This window comes from Benincasa hispida, chromosome 4, assembly GCF_027475165.1.
Source record: "Benincasa hispida cultivar pf3 chromosome 4, pf3_genome.v1.1, whole genome shotgun sequence".
NCBI lineage: Eukaryota > Viridiplantae > Streptophyta > Magnoliopsida > Cucurbitales > Cucurbitaceae > Benincasa > Benincasa hispida.
In genome coordinates this window covers 3,483,986-3,501,342 of record NC_143481.1, presented here as the reverse complement: position 1 = coordinate 3,501,342, position 17,357 = coordinate 3,483,986, and the positions used below count along the sequence as shown (strand labels likewise).

At 31.1% G+C, this 17,357-nt stretch overlaps 1 long non-coding RNA gene across 1 annotated transcript; it reads right to left on the bottom strand.

The window, feature by feature from the left end:
• Positions 1 to 13,380: 13,380 nt before the first annotated feature.
• On the bottom strand, positions 13,381 to 14,474 carry LOC120076574 (uncharacterized). Its single transcript, XR_005481576.2, has 2 exons — positions 13,735 to 14,474; positions 13,381 to 13,648 (listed from the first exon to the last, which is right to left on the bottom strand). It is a non-coding gene; the product is annotated as an uncharacterized LOC120076574 (long non-coding RNA).
• Between the last annotated feature and the right edge of the window lie 2,883 nt (positions 14,475 to 17,357).

Sequence of the window (17,357 nt, the reverse complement as noted above, 5' to 3'; positions counted from 1 at the left end):
TCAAAACTAGTTGCACAAGGTTTTTCACAAAGACTTGGTATTGATTATGAGGAGACGTATTCTCGGGTAGTGGATGTCATTACATTAAGATATTTAATTGGTCTGACTGTATGAAAATCTGGACATGGATCTTATGGATGTAGCCACAACATATTTATATGAATCTCTTGATGATGATATTTATATGAGAATCCCAAAAGGATATAAGGTTTCTTAAACATATAAATCAAATTCCCAGAAACAATCAAAATGAATGTGGTACAGTCGCCTGAGTGGATATTTGTTGAAAGAAGGATACCAAAATAATCCAATATGTCCATGTGTTTTTATAAAAAAAAATCACAACTTGAGATTTAATATATGTTGATGATTTGAGTAGAAACTTCTGAAGAGATTTCAAAGACAATTGAATTTCTCTGAAGAAAGAAATTGAGATGATAAATTTTGCCTTAGCTTGCAAATAAAGCATAGAGTAAATGCAATTGCATCAATTTATACATAGAAGATCTTTTGTGGATTATGCACATTATTGAATACTCCTATGGTGGTTCATTCACTCGAAGTGAAAATGATATATCATTTGATCTCAGAAAGATGATGAAGAATATTAGGTTCTGAAGAACCATAAATTTTAAAAAATAAGTGCACTTATGTAGCTTTACTAGTTTATACACTACATTTTGTAGTATTTTTCAGTAATTTTATTACATATATATTATGTTCCTTCAAAAGGAGGATATTGAACCGGAGTTAAACATATGGTATGTTTTATTTGAGAACTAGTTTACATTGATTTATTTTGTTTTAATAAATCTAATTATGATATAGTTAGTTGTGAAAATGTAGGGTAGTTATTTAACCCATACAAACTATATCTTAAACGAGTTGCTTAGTACATGGAGAATAATTTTTATATCATGACAGTGCAACAGACCATAACATTCCTCAAATCAGGCTTAAATTATTGCAATCCACGAGGCTAGTTGAGAATGTGTATGGTTAAAATCAACGACTCAACACATTCGTGGAACACGTGGTTTATTTTCTAGTAAAAATCTACCAACGATATTATACGAAAACAACACAACATGTATATCCCAAATCAAAGTAGGATATATTAAAGGAGATAGAACAAAGCATATTTCACCAAAGTTTTTCTAATTCATGATCTTGAAGAAAATGGTGACATCACCATACAACAAATTTGTTCAAAAGATAACTTAGTATACTTATTTATAAAATCATTACCAACAACAACCTTTGAGAAATTGATGCACAATATTGGAATGCAGCGACTTAGAGATCTCAAGTGATGTTACCATGAAGGATGAATAAATATACTGTATTCTTTTTAAGAGTATTAGATTATATGAAATATGTAATTTTCTCCTTCACTCGGATTTTTTCTCCAATGGTTAAGAGAAAATATTATAAATATTATGATAATAGATGCTCATTAGATGCTCATGCTTAATGTCTATTGACCATGTGTCATACCCTCATTTTCCAAAGTATTATCCATGTGTCTCAATATTACACATTATTAATGTTCATCTAATTCATCTCCTACTTGTCAAATTACTTATAAATAGTGGCATTTGGTGGGTTTTGGAATACACACATTGGACAAAATCCAAAAATATTGGAGATAGTGGAGAAATCCATCCTTTTTATTTTATTTACTTTTGTTATTTAATTATTTCATATGTTTATATATTATGTTTAATTTAATTTAATATTTATTTATTTTGTTATTATATTATATTTATTTTTAATATTATATTTTTAGTCCTCTATTTAAAAGATTCCTAGCATATTTAATATTTTTAGAAATTAACAAATTTATTTGACATTCTATTTTGCCGGACTCCGAAACAAAATTACCATATTTTTATTACTGTGAGCATCTTTGACTGGGGTGAATAATAAATATACCATTATTGAAGATTTTCTAACAATATAATCAACAATAAATAAGAGCGACCATTCATTTATTATTTAGAAAAAATAACATTTTTTTTCCAATTTTTGCGTAAAGTTTCTATTTAGTCTTTACGTTTCAAGATATTATATATTTGGTCCTTAAGTTTTGAGTTTGGTTTCAATTTAGTCCTTAGATTTCAAAATGCTACAATTTTACTCATGACATTTGAGGTTTGTTTCAATTTGGTTCCTATGTTTCAAGATTTACACTTTTAATCTCGATTTTTCACTAAATACTTACTTTCCGTCTTTAGAGTTAATTTATGTTAATAAATTAAAAGTTATTAAAATAATTATAATTAATTGAGTTTTACAACTTTTATCACTTTCAAAATTAAATTTAATGACTAAATGTGTAACATTTTAAAACCTAGAGATCAAATAGAAATTAGAGTCAGAACTTTGGGGCCAAGAAGGTATTATTCCCTATTATTATATTTAGGTGATTTATAAGAATTCTATCTGAAATATATTTTTCAGAAAAAAAAGAAATATATTATTAATAACTAAATTATAATTCTTTAGATTAAAAAAACAACAACAAAGTTGTAATTAAAAGTTCTTTAAAAAAATGAAAAGAAATTTATCAACTTGTTAAGGAAAATCTTGGGAAATTGCCGGTTTTGACCAAAAAACTTTTTCCCCATTCAAAAGTAACCCCATCTTTAAAATCTACCTTCTTGAATCATTTTTTGAATGCCACAGACTTTAAATGGAAGGACCTACCATGTATAAAGACAATTTTTCCCCTCAATAAATGGTCATTTCAAAAAGTTAAATCAAATCTCTTCATCTTCCCGTGGAAGCTAGAGTCATTCTTCTTCTTCTCATTAAGTTTTTATCATCATTATTGGACTCTCTTCTTGTAGATGATCCTTTTTGTAAAAAGGACCCGATCTTTTGTCATCTGTTACCCCTTTGTCCAATTCGGATTTTGACAAAAGGTACCTTTTCCATTTTCTTTCTTTCTAAATGTATCGATTCTATTGTTTATAGGGGGGAGACTTTGTGATTTATGGTAAAAATGTGTAGTGAAAAATCCAAAACCTTTTTTTTTTAATCATCCTTTGAACTTTAACGAACTTAAAACAACCTGGAAAATATATGGGGTAACGGCTATATGTTTGTCTGGGTTTGATTTCACATTTTTTGTGTGTATTGAACTTCATGAGACAAATATCTCGTGAAGTAGTTGTGAATATTTGTCTCGTGAAGTATTAGCAACAACGATAACTTTGTAAAATAGCTCAGAAGCTCTCCATCGTTTGTCTCGTAATGTTATAAAGTTTGTCTTGTGAAGTAACTTCACGAGAAAAAGACAAAAATCAACTCAACTTCACGAGACAAACCACAGAGAGTGCAACTCAAGCTTTTTTTACAAACTTCACGAGATTTGTCTTTTGGTGATGGCTCACTGGCTTCTTTCTCGTGAAGTTCGTCCTTTTTAAGGATATTTTCTTTTACTAAGGATTTTAACATTGTACCATATTTTGTGGCATATATAGGTAATTATTATGGAGCCGAGGACCGAGCTAGCAGGATACTTTAAGGCTTCATTAACTTCGTGTTCTCATTTGGCTAAGACTTGTATGATAATCTAGATGAAGTTAACGAGGGTCCAGTTAGACATGTTTAGGCAGACCATATTTGGACTCATCTTAGATAGTACTCTCTCCCTCAATAGACGACTGCTACATCACCTACTTCTGAAGAAGGTTGTGGATGATAGATCGAACGTAATTTCTTTTAATCTGTTCAGGTCTAGGGTATCATTCGGAAAGGATGTGTTTTTCTTCATCATTGAGTTTAGGATACAGACGCGAGTGGTGTAGAATCACGTGTTTTCAATGGTTGTCGGCAAGTTACTCATTTGTGGTCACACATAATGCACTTAGTATATTTGTGAATCTGAGTGACCTCTCATGCAAACGATATTCTTATCTCCTGGCAACGGCCAACTTGAGAAACATGCATCGATAGCAATATCTGAATGTCTTCATAATCATCCCCCTGAGGCCATTCTGAAATAGGGCCTATAGGGAAAATAGATTCTGCATATGATCCATAAAAAACCTGAATGTTGTAACAAGGGGAGCAAAGTGTGTATGGATCAATGTTCCTGTAACGTGTTGCTGCAATCGTATGGGAGCATGGAATGTCGTAATAATTGAAATCCTTGCACGTACACGTATGTGGATTCAAGTCAACAACTCCAATAAGGTGATTATCAACAATATAAAAAATGTGTTGATCAATCGGCCTCACAACATGCCTTCTAGATCTATACTCTATCTTCGTCATTATCGCCTCTACATAATTTGAAAGCATCGTTTTATGACTCGATGTTTAGGTTTTTCGTTGATGAAACCAGTCTTGCAAACCTCTTATGTGATCAAGAAATTTAGTTATTGGCAATGTTCTAGCATTCTTCAATACAACGTTCAAATTCTCAATCACATTTGTAGTCATCTGATTGAACCTTTGTCTACATTGAAATGCCCTGTCCCACTTTTCAAATATAATCTCCTCCAAGTATTGGCCCACTCTCTGATTGGGATAATTTTGGCTCAATGTACTTGAAAAGTAGTCTCACGGGATAATTTTGTGGCTAAGAAGAAATCAAGGAGGGGAGATTTTTTTCCAAAATGCTTGAGTAAATATAGACTTATATGATAAATGCAGAATAATGGAAGGTATGAGGAAGTACCTTACTAGTTGCCTTTCCAATGCTTGCTTTACGATCCAATACAATGATGGTTACTACACTCACCCTTCATTCGAACGTCCCTGTCATCCTCTTTAGTCAGATCATCAGACTCATTAGACTCATTAGACTCATCATCCAATTCCTCTGGTAATTCACATTCGTAGTCTGAATCGTCTTCAATATGTTCTCTTCTGGGCTCATGTTCTTCTCTCCTACCCCATGCTAAAAAACCCCTTCAATATGTATATTTTCATCTTCTATCTCATTCTCCTCACTTACATTATGCTCAAACCCTTCGTCTGCACAACCAATATCCTCCTCATCGTACATTGAGGATGATGGACCATTATCCTCGAGATTGTATGGATAAACAAAGAAACTATCATCGGATAGATTATATGGGGCAACATTATTATCTAAGGGACGTTAGTGATGTAGCATAGTCTGATGGATAATTTTGTTTGAAGGAAGGTTGTGTAAGATAATAAGGTTATGGATATTGGGCTAAATTGTATGGAAATCATGGTTGGTATGAGCAACTGGGGTTCTTTAAGTCACTGTCGCTATACATAAGTTTGGATTTCATTGATAAATAGATAGAGGGCCTACATGCATCCTCACTATTTAAAAAGAACCCAAGTTCTTGATCATTTTGTATTAAATATGTAGGAACTTTGGATCCAAAATTGTATAGACATCTTAGAGTGAAATCGTTGTTTTTTGGGGTCAATCCCATTTAGATTATACAACTTCAACAAGAAGTCCTGAAAATAAATGTTACCTCTTACATCCAAACCCCCTAGATTATCGTCTGCGTATTTTCCTTCATCCTTATTCCAAATATCATCGTAGAAAACAAATATGTGAGACATTCTACAAGTGAAGATAAAACTTACTAGCTAGAAGAAAATGTATAAATAAATATTTTTTTTTAAAAAAAAAAACTTGGGAGAAAGTTAACTTTATAAGAGAGTTAACGTGGTCAACTTCACGAGAAAGTTGACTTGGTCAACTTTACGAGACAACTCAATTGGTCCAACTGCACAAAACAAAAGAGTTGTCTCATAAAATTGGACAAAGTCATCTTCACGAGAAAGACAACTTCACAAGACATTTGCTTTGAACGTCACGTGATAAATCACAAACTACTAGTAATAACTTTCCCATGTTCAATCATGTTCCAATACTTTTCAATTTTCAATTTTATCTCCACTTTTTCTCCTAAAACGTAACGATACTCCTTTATAACATATATAAGTGAAAAAGAAGTAAGAATTTCGTTGCTTACTAAAAGCTTTCCTTAGAAATAATTTTTTAGCTCCATTTTCATGACTTTCTCAAAAAATAAAAAACTACTTTTCAACATACTTGTCTCTTTTAGAACTTTCAAAAAGGAAAACGGAGATTATTCCTCTTAAGTTAGGACCCTCACCTCACTAAAGCATTTCTATTATTGGAAACAAAATGTGAAACTGGAGATTGGAGTTTCTATTCTAAGATATGTGAGTTAGGTAAGTTAGGAAAAATATTTTTGGGTCAAAACTAACAATTTCCCGAAAATCTTTCACTTTATTGCGAGACTACATAAAAGTAAAAAACGAGATATCTAATTAATTAGAACAATTTTAATAACAACGGTCGTGTTTTATAACGATTTCAATTTTTTTTTATTGTTTTTGGAATTCAGGCTTGTTTTCTTTCTTGATTTTTCAATTATGGTTTACATTTTTTTTAATGAAGAAACACTTGAATTTCGAATCAAAATTTGAAAATGAAAACATGTTTTTTTAAAAACTACTTTTTTTAGGTTTTCAAAGATTGATTTAATTATTGAAAACATTAGCAGAAAGTGAATAATAAAACATAATAATTTATGAGTAATAGTAGTGTTCATAAGCTTAATTTTCAAAAGTCAAATAGTTATCAAACGAGATATAAACAATCTAACAATTCTCCTATACCAAGTATAAAGTTAGAAAAGCTTTCAACTACGAAAATCAAATACTAAGAAGCTCAAATGCTCTAGTTTTGTTAGCATACATGAGCGTCTTCAACACATGTTAGACACTAGTTATACAAATTTAGAGTAGGTTCAATATTTATTAGACATGCATCAAACACTTATTATTATTATTTTACATAATCAAACACTTATTAACTATACTAAAAGAAATAACAAATTTTAAGAACTATCTAACCAAGCATATAAATGCATCCAACTAAGCATATATACTCATTAACCTTGATTTTTCTTTTTAATTTATGAAAATTGTATATATTTTTAATAAAACACATCCTCGTCATATTTGTGCATGATTTCGGTTGTATTTGTGTCATATTATATCTGTATCTCGTATTCGTATCGATGTTTATTAACTCAATCACAACTCATTAGTTAAGTCATTGAATTAATTTATTTACAGATTTATACTAATTAAATTATTGCCACCTAGTAAACAGAAAAAGGAAAAAGTGAATATACCATATCAATAAAAAGAAAGTTACCATATTTACCGACCTAAAATTAATCATCACCCTAGATTGAAATGGAAACTTTGATTTTTTTTTTTAAATAATGTTTTTTTAATAAATAATGACAAAAATAGAGTTGGGAGAAAGTATTCCCAAAAATAGGTGTTTAAATCGTGTACCAAATACACGATTACACCTTAATCGTGTACAGGATACACGACAAGCCCTAAATCGTGTACCGGGTACATGAGTACCTGGCCACCTGGCATGTCCAGTCTGGCGTGACAGTCATGCAGGTTTGACTGAGGAATCGTGTATCGGGTACACAATTACCCTAAGTCGTGTACTGGGTACACGATTTCCTCGCATTAAAAACTCTGTCTGTCCGTTCTTCTTCCTCATCGAAACGGTCCCTTCTTTCTCACCAAGACCGCCACTTCTTCTTCCTCACCGAAACCAACGATTTCTTCCTCTCACCGATTTTTACTTTCGATTTCTTCTTTTATTTTTCTGTCTACTTTCCAAAATCTCGTTGATTTTCCTCACCGAAACCTCCATTTCACCGAAATCTTCCAAAATTTCAATTTTGCTCGATTTTCAGTCCTACATTTGATCCTCACCGAATCCTCCATTGTAACAGTCGTGTTGCTCGATTTTCATACCTTTTTGGCTGCCGATTTTTGCTCGTTTCTGTGGTATATTTCTTTCTCTAGTTGGGCTGATGTGTATTTATATGTATGTTTTTGCATGTTTTTGTGCTGAGTTTATTTTAAACTTAGTTTATGTATAATTTATGTATGATTTAGTTTCTGTATAGTTTATGTATGATTTAGTTTATGTATAGTTTATATATGATTTAGTTTATGTATAGTTTATGTATGTTTTTTGGGCTGATCTTGTATTTTTTTTATTTGTTTGGATTGATTTAAACTTAGAAATCTGATATGTATTTGTTGGGCTGATCTTATATGTATATGTTTGTAGATCTTAAATCTTAGATCTTATATTTATTTATTTGTTTGGGCTAATTTAAATATATAATTTATAAATCTTCGATTTGGTTTGATTTAAATGTATAATATTTAGATCTTATAGGTTAAATTTAGAAATTGGAGTTTGTTGGGTAGACATATTAACATATTTTTTTGTCAACTATAACAGTTGAAAAAAACATAATAAATATGTCGATGCGATTTAGTAATTCTTGAACCTGGAAATGATGGAGTTAGTGACATTGACGTTGAAGTTGATGAATTATTTGGAAATAATAGTAGTGGTGAACATGATCTTGAGTTGGTTCCGTTGGAAATGTTCACCCAAATAGATTGGAAAATGACAAATTCAACATATGAACAAGAGTCTACTTTGGAAGAAAGGAATATAGAGTAGATAACTGTAGTTTAATACAAAAAAGAATGTTGTTTAATACTAAAGAAGATTTACAACTTGCTGTAAAAAAAATTGTGACAGAACACTACGAAATTGTCGGACTCAAATCAGGATCTTTGGTATGTTAATTGTAAATCATGGAGTGACGGTTGTGCTTGGAGGCTACAGGCACCACAAGTCCAACTACAGGCCCTAGATCATCGTCCACTCAGTATCAGGTATTATTTTATTTATATATTTATTTCGTTACCATTTTATGTAAAAATATAAATTAATTGTATTTTTTATAATTTTAGATGGAGTGGTGTATTAGCTGCCTCTGAACAGTCAGCAAGTATTTTGTTTGTGTACAGAAAAATATTTAACATGCTGACGCACAATCAGGTAGTAAATATGTATATAAATGAATATTTAAAACATTTTATATGTATACTTATTATTATTGTTTTTTTTGTCAGGTTATTTGGACGCCTACACACAAATTTGGTCATCCTTACCTGATTATTGTCGTGATGGTGAAGACATCTGGTTGTTTGTTAGTCCTCTTATATGCTTCCATATAGTAGAGTGGCATCATCTAGATCGTGTGCTGAGACAGTTCAGTATGCGACCAACGATACCTTCGTTGTCCTATACACTCCCAGCACTATACCAGATCGATTTAAGAGGTAAGCACGACCAAGACTGGCGTCGAATCCATGTGGAATATTTATCCTAGTGGTATGGACGACGTGATCGTTGTGCACAGGGAGAATTAACACGGGCAGCTATATCAGACGACTACTCAGCCTATTACAATTCGATCATGACTCACCAATGACAGACCCAGCAGGCTCAAATAGCTCTAGATGATAAGAAAGTTTAGAGGCAACTCCAAGAAGCTGAGTCCTTTTGTGTAATTGCGACAAATTAATTGTATGGTCGTGACACTTATGTCACATGGAAAAATGTACAAATAAAGATATTCATATCTCATAAAAAGGTTTGCAATCAATAATATCAAGCTGTAAACTATTTTCTTTATTTAACACTCACTCAGGTATTACAAGGTGTGATGCTAGGTTTAGTAGCACATGTGTGAGATCATGTCATATAAAATACCTGACCAAGTAACAAGAGAGACGTCAAAGTTGCCCTGTACTTGGTCGAATTCATGTATGAATCATTAGTGCCTATCTATAAAGACAATTAAGAAAGGCGTGTTCACACACCAACCTGAGCTTCATACCATGTCACATTCACTTCTAATTAGTGATCATGCTTTTTTCAACTACAAGGTCAGTTTAATTTAGAGAGTTGTGAAGATGTTCAAGGAAATATGAATATCAAAAAAAGAAAAGTATGATAATGGATCAAATCATAAAAACGCATAGTTGTATTTGAATGGACTGTTGTAAAAACATTTGAATTATTGATAGACCAATTAAAAAAAAAATTCAAGTATCTAAAGAAAATGTGCTATTGAAAATTCAGCCTGTCAAGTCGGACCAATCCAACCCAAGGAATCAAAGACCCAAGTTTGACAAAGCCCAAGCCCTATGGGCCTTAGGCACTAATTGGGCCAACCCAACCTCTTATACATAGGCCCATAGTCCACCTTACTCGATGGTCCAAAATTGGATGCGGCTCAAACTAATCCTTTAGATTGGGTTCAAATTGACACTTTAAATTTATTATAATATTAATTTTTATTTTAACTTTAAAAATAGACTTGAAGAGACTTATTTGTAGAGTATGCAACTCTCTTCGTTCTTCAATTTTTTCAATGTGAGGCAATAATAGAATGATTTTTTTTAATGTCTTTGACTTTCAACTCTTAACTAACTGCTTAGTTGTTGAATTAATTTTTTAAAATTTTAAAAGTATTATTTTTTTACTAATTAATATTAGTTATTTATATATAAAAATATATTATTATATTGGATTGGACTTTTAGGTACGTCCGACGGACCAATCCTAATACGATTCAAACGGGTTTGTTCATGGATCCATATCCGATCCAATTTATGAAAAGATTGGATTGGATCGAATTGATTGACTATTAACTTTGGACTGGATTTGAATCAGATTTGAATTAGGTTTGGATCTATCTTTGGACTTTTAGCTTGATGATAGAGACTGATTTAAAATGATGGCGATTTTTTTGGTTCCGGAAAGAAGTGACAAAATTTTAAGTATATGGAAAATTTCTATTTTCAGTCAATAAATGGTTGTTTCAAGAATTTTATGATTAATTATGGTAATTTTGATGATTGATTTGGTGCTCATTAATATATTTGACTATTCGTTTGTTCTGCATTTCATATATATACATAAATGGTATATAAATATTTGCCAAATCTTTTCTTAGCAAAACAACCAATTATTTTGACATTATTATGATCATATATCTTCTTTTAGTTTTGACCAAAAAATTGCGAATTATTATTATTATTTTGCCACAATTGCGAGTTCAAATTTGATTCGCTCACTAGCGGACATATATGCCGAGTTCCGACAAGTTGCAGGTTTTCCCAAATTTTGAAATATATATACACATATATTACTTATTTGTTACCTAATATTAGGGGTGTTCACAAAATTCGATGATCCGAAAAAATCGATTAACCCAATTTAATTCGTGTAGTTTGGATTGGGTTATCAACTCATTTGGGTTGAATTTTATTCAAATAAATGAAAAATTTTATGGATTTGGTTGGCCCATGTATTCACCTAATATAATCCAAATAATATAACCCAAACCAACTCGAACCAATCCGAATTTATTATTAACTTTAAAATATGTTTTTTTATGACTCATAACACAATTATTTATACATATATTAATTTTAATTTTATTTAATTCCAACATTTTTTGAATAATTTATTCTTCAATAACTCTCCAAATTAATTTCTTTGCAGTATAGAAATAAAATTTTCACTATATAAATTGAAACTGAATTGTTAATCTTAATTTAATATATGAAAATAATTAAATTAGATTTTTACATATTTACTTTTGATTCTTTTTAGAGCAAAATTTTAAATAAAATACCCGATTAACCTGAACCAACCCAGCCCAAATATTTCATGGTGGGTTTATTTGGGTTGAAAAAATTTACAACCCGAACAATTAAGTTAGGTACTCTTTCAACCCAACCCATGAACACCCTTACATAGTATCTAATAAAATAGGATATTACATATAATAATATAATAAATTACATTTGGTTAATAAATTATATTTGGTTAATTGTAATGGCTTGGTTTTTGTTGTTTATAAATACAACTGTCTAACAAATAAGTTTGGCCCTCTTCCATAATTTAGTAGGCAAGAGAGTGAGCGAAGCCATTGTGTAGTCGATGAGACTAAATAGAATCTTCCAAATACTCATAACTGTTTAGTTTCTTTAAAAATTAAAAAAGAAAAAATTTTAAAAAATCTTTATAAGGTCAATAGACTCTTTATTTAAAAGTTTAATTACATCTAAACAATTAGATTCTATCTCAATCTTTCAAGTGGTCAACGAACGAGTACATGTTAAACCTTCAATAATGGCTAGAGCTCTAAAGTTCTTGATATCACTTGGTTAAATAAGGCATTTCATTCCTGCAAGACTAATATATGTATTTCATTTACTTTTAGTATATTTTTTAATATAATTAACTGGAAAGAAAATCTTAATTCTATTTTTAAACATCTTTGATAAAAAGGAAAAAAAAATAAATAAATAAAATTTCAATATGTATTATATTTTCTCACATCCCTCCATCTTCCTTTGTTTTGCAGCGAAAGGTAATTGTTCCTCCAGATAAATCAAAAGAGAATGAATGAAATCCCAAAAAGTCCCTAACTTTAAATTGTAGATATTTTTTAAGTTTCGAATATGATATTTTTCCATCGCATAAAGTAAGTCAATCATGTACATTTTTTCTTGTACGTGACTTTTTATCATTTTTGTATCTTAACACTTATTTCTATATTTTGAAATTTGATGTTATCGCCCTTTATTCTATTTTGCAGGTTGACTTGCTTAAACATGGCTTGCCTGACCCTTAGTTCTCGATTTTTAAACTTCAAAGCTCAATGTATAGATTAAATAATGTACTTTGTTGAGAGGTTACCTATTAAACAATTTGTCACTTTTGTGTTTGTTAAAAGTTGAGTTTTGTATACAAAAGCAATAGTTGAGATTTTATTTTGTGCATGTACATGTGAAAGAGAAATATTGTTGTAATTTGTGAGGAGTGTTCATATGAAAATCATAGTTGAACATATGGAATTTTTAGTGAATATATTGAGATAGATCTTAAATGTATAATGTTTATTTAGTTGATGTAATTGTATTGTTGGAATACAAGATAGAAAATGAGAATATCAATTGGGCCATTTAATTTGAAAAAAAAAATAGACATATACTTGACAAATAAAAAACGTCAAGAGTTATCATAAATGATACGCAATCAATGTCAAGAATCAATAAACTTGACATACCACCAATGTCAAGTGTATTACCTTTCTTGCCACGAAAATTGTATCAAAAAACATTTGTCTTGACGTTTTTTCGGAATTAAGTTATCACATTATACTTGAAAGTCAAATACTCGACACTTTTATAATCGTCAAGTATACCCTTTACTTGACATTGGAAAAACATCAAGTAATCCAATTTCTGTAGTAATGAAATTACAAATTTACCATTGATGTCGCATGGAAGTCAGGTACATTTTTTCTTGACCAAAATTTGACATCAACATATATTAAGTAAAATTATTTCTAAACTTGTAATGAACTATTAGATTATCAACAAATCAAGCATATCCTAAAATTTAAAATAGAAGAATGCAGATACCTTTCTCCCAACTTTCACAATTTTCAAAACTTTCAAGCGAAAACGACTTAGTTGTAATCCTAAGGCAATCAAAATGCATCTTTAATAGAAAACTAATACAGGCATCAATGAGCGAAGAGAATATTGAAAGTCCAATCTTATCTACAAGCAATAAAAAATTTCTTCAAAATTTCATTCACTAAAGTAACCGATTAACTCCAAATAGATTACCCAAAGTTTGACTTGATTCGAATGCCACTTCAAAACTACAACAAAGTAATCCAACCTGCGAAAAGTTCAACAATAATGGTTACAAAAAGCAAATTCCAGCAACTATGTAACAATTCCAAAAGAGTTTCAAGGCTTCAATACCTATCAAAACATCAAAAAAGGTCGTTAACTTTGTTGGACAGTGGCTTCAATCCCTTGAAATTTTTTAATTGAACATAAAAAATTGAAAATAACTCAATTATTAGACCAATACTTCAACGGTTAACAAATAACTATTAATACTAATCTCCAAACTTACCAAAACCTTGCGAAGATCGATCTCAAATCTATTGGACAGTAACTCAACTCCATCCAATACTTCAAAATCAATTTCATCATCAAACATTTAAAGAAGCAAATCATTACAAAAGATGCTTAATTATAACCCAAATCACAAATTAAATATTTAAAAGTAGGAACTAGAATTGGAAAAATCCCAAATTATAGGAAATAAAATGAAATTTAAGAGGAAAAACTAGGTAAACCAAACCCTACCATTGCCCAAAAACACCCACCGATACCGAGAGATCCATGGACAACAACGTCCCTGAAAGCGAGACACACCCGCGAAAGACAGCCCCTGAAACTGGAATTAATCTGCCCGAAAAACACCCACACCGGAAACCCACTCGCCGAACGCGAATCAAAACCCACGCGGCTGCACTAAACCGACTGGACACTCCATGCCTCGAACGCCAGCATCAACGGCAGACGGCTTCAGATGGGTGGCACACGATTTACCCGCCTCAAACGCCAGCATCGACAACGGATGGCTTCAGATGGCTTCAGGCGGCTTTGTGTGTTCTCTCGTGCTCAAAATCGGCATCCACAATCTCTTATTTTAGGTGGTACACGATAGGTGCCGTAATAAGAAGAAGATGAGATTAATTACAAAAATGCCATCAACCCATATTTACAAATTTGCTTCTGGGTCTTTAATTCCACCAATTTTCTAACAAAGCCCATCTAAATAACTTGTTATTTTCTACAAATCTTCCTCATAACAAAAATAAAGTAAAAATGGAGAGAAAAATAAAAAGAAAATAAAGGGATTTGAGGATAGGGTTTCTTCTATTCTCACTTTTTACTTTTTTTTTTTCAATAAAGGGAGGGAAGGTCGAACGGACGTAGTGGCCGTACATAAGAGGTTGAAGGTCGATCGACTAAATATAAGGTGTTTAACTCTTTTACTTCTTTAAAATAATAAGTCGATTATTTTTTATATATATATTTTAATTGACACAAAAAACGTGTCAAGTAAGAGCTTCTTATATTTGATACAAAAAAACGTGTCAAGTAAGTCCTCATAGTAATGGTTCGCGTGAAAATATCTGAAACATTCTGTCAATCTCTACTTTTTTAACCCTTTTACTTGATTTTTTTTTCTAAAAGGTCATTACTTGACTTTTTTTTCCAAATAAACGTCAAGTAATTAAAAATTATAAGTGTCAAGTAATGTAGATTTTATAGTAGTGTTCTTGAGAAGAGAGGACCTGCAAAATAAAGAAAAAGGGATCTGATGCTTAAGTCAGTAAAATAATTATAGAATAGAGAAAAAAGTTAAAAGTTTTAGTTACCTCATATGAAGCCACAAGGGTATAGCGTTTATCTTTCCTCCTTCTGATAAGGATTACATAGATCTTTCCTAATCCTAATAAGTTTTTATTAGATATTATTAGATCCACTTTTTCCACTATTTCTCTTTCCCTATTTTGTTAGGGTTTCACATCGGACAACATGTGTACGAGCATTACTTAGGCCAAGGCCGACCGACCCAACATTTTTCCTAGACACACTAGGGTTTCATCCCTTAAGGTCTAACCATGTTGAGCTTTGGGCTATTGGGCCAATCTTAGAGGCTTGGCCAAGACCGATCAGTCCCAATTTCCCCTGGCCTATTCCCTTGATATTCTCTTGCACTCCCTTGACTCTTTCGCCCTTAGTTCTAGAATCCATCCATAACATTTGATAATTTGTAGAAATAAAAGTTATTGTAGCTCTTTGTTTAGAATAATTAGGGGAATGTAGTAAAAAAAATGCATCAACTTTAAGATGAAATCATGTAAAAAGGTGAAGTGATGCATTCAAGTATTTACAAAACATAAACTCCTGAAAATTATCAATCTAACATTTTTTTATATAGGATTTTAGTGAAAATAAGCTGAAAATTTGCAAAGTTAAAGCTACAGTCATTGGATGCATAAAGAAGCTCAAATCAACCTCAACTTGAATGCACAAAGAAACATGTGTCAGAAGAATCATGAAGATAGGAAAATGACACGCGCATGATGGTGGCAGTCAAATCAAAATACAAGTTGGTAGTCGGTTTTAGATAGTCACGGTAGAGCCAATGAATTTGTGATGTGATGTAGTTGGCGCAGCAGGGCATGAAATTAAATGCAAATGTGTCAAATATCATTAGAAAGAAGCAAAGAACATTCCTTTTGATGCCTATGAATAATAGCAACGATTTCAACACAAAACTGTGGATTTTATGTTTAGAAATTGACCGAAGCTTTGCCAAAATTTTTACCCATCTTCTTCAACCTCTCGAAATGATCCTTGGAGAATTTTGAGTGAGAACTCAACCTTCATCCCTGATTAGGAGGGGCTTCACCCATTTTCACCACCAAGTCAAACGAGCAGTCGACCATTAGAGCCAGATGGAGCAAGAAATTGAGTATCACGGCTTGACATCTTCTATCCTTACACTTTTATTTTGTTTCACTTGAATTTTTATTTGAGAGATTGAAAAACACTATATTGTGATATAAATCGTGATTTCTGCCTTTTATCCATTCGTGCTTTCATCTCCTTCTACTACGAGCAACTAAATTCTTAATGGGTTAGGAAGAATGAACTAACGTTCTCATGAGTTATGTATAAAGTTGAAATTCATCTTGTTTAATGCATATTTAAACTATTGCTTAAATCCATCTAAGCAATCGGTTTAAGTATAAATAGCTAACTATTTGAGAAAGTAAGTGGTTGTGGGACTCATTAAATAAAAAAAAGGAATAGCTTTAGAAATAAAGTTAATCTTTGTCCATATTAATTAAAACATGCATCCTAGAGATAGGATATATGTGGCTTAAAACACTGGGTGATGAGATTATCATTTTATAAGGTAAGGACATGAACTACTTATGCATTACTTATGTGGATATTAGTGAACCTTCTCAACCCCTATTATTAACTGAATTCCTACCTTCTTCATCGTATGCTCTTCATATGTGTTGTAATTAATTTCTTATTATAGCGGTATAAACACACAATTCAACGCATTAATTTGATAAAACTTATATATACATCTATTTTATTAAGTTCAACAATTAGTCAATACAAGATCCCTGCATTCGACCTTGTTTTTCCAAAAAAAAAAAAAAAAAAAAAAAAAAAAAAAAATCTTTATAAAATTTGTACTTGCACTTAATATTGGAAAATTTGTCGTAAATAGAGCACATTATTATCCATTATTCATCATTCAATGCAACAGGCAACAACAATATAAATGATTAAGACTTTAAATATTATAAATGCATGAAGAATATAAACTAATACAAATTTAATATGGCAGATATATTCCAATCAAATGCTTCTCTCCGAAAAATACATTTCAACAAAGAGAAAACAAAATATATAATCATATTTCTTACCATTATTTATGCGTCGTAATTTTGTGGCTCATTTTTACAAATATTAAAAAAGTAAATAAGAAAAAAAAG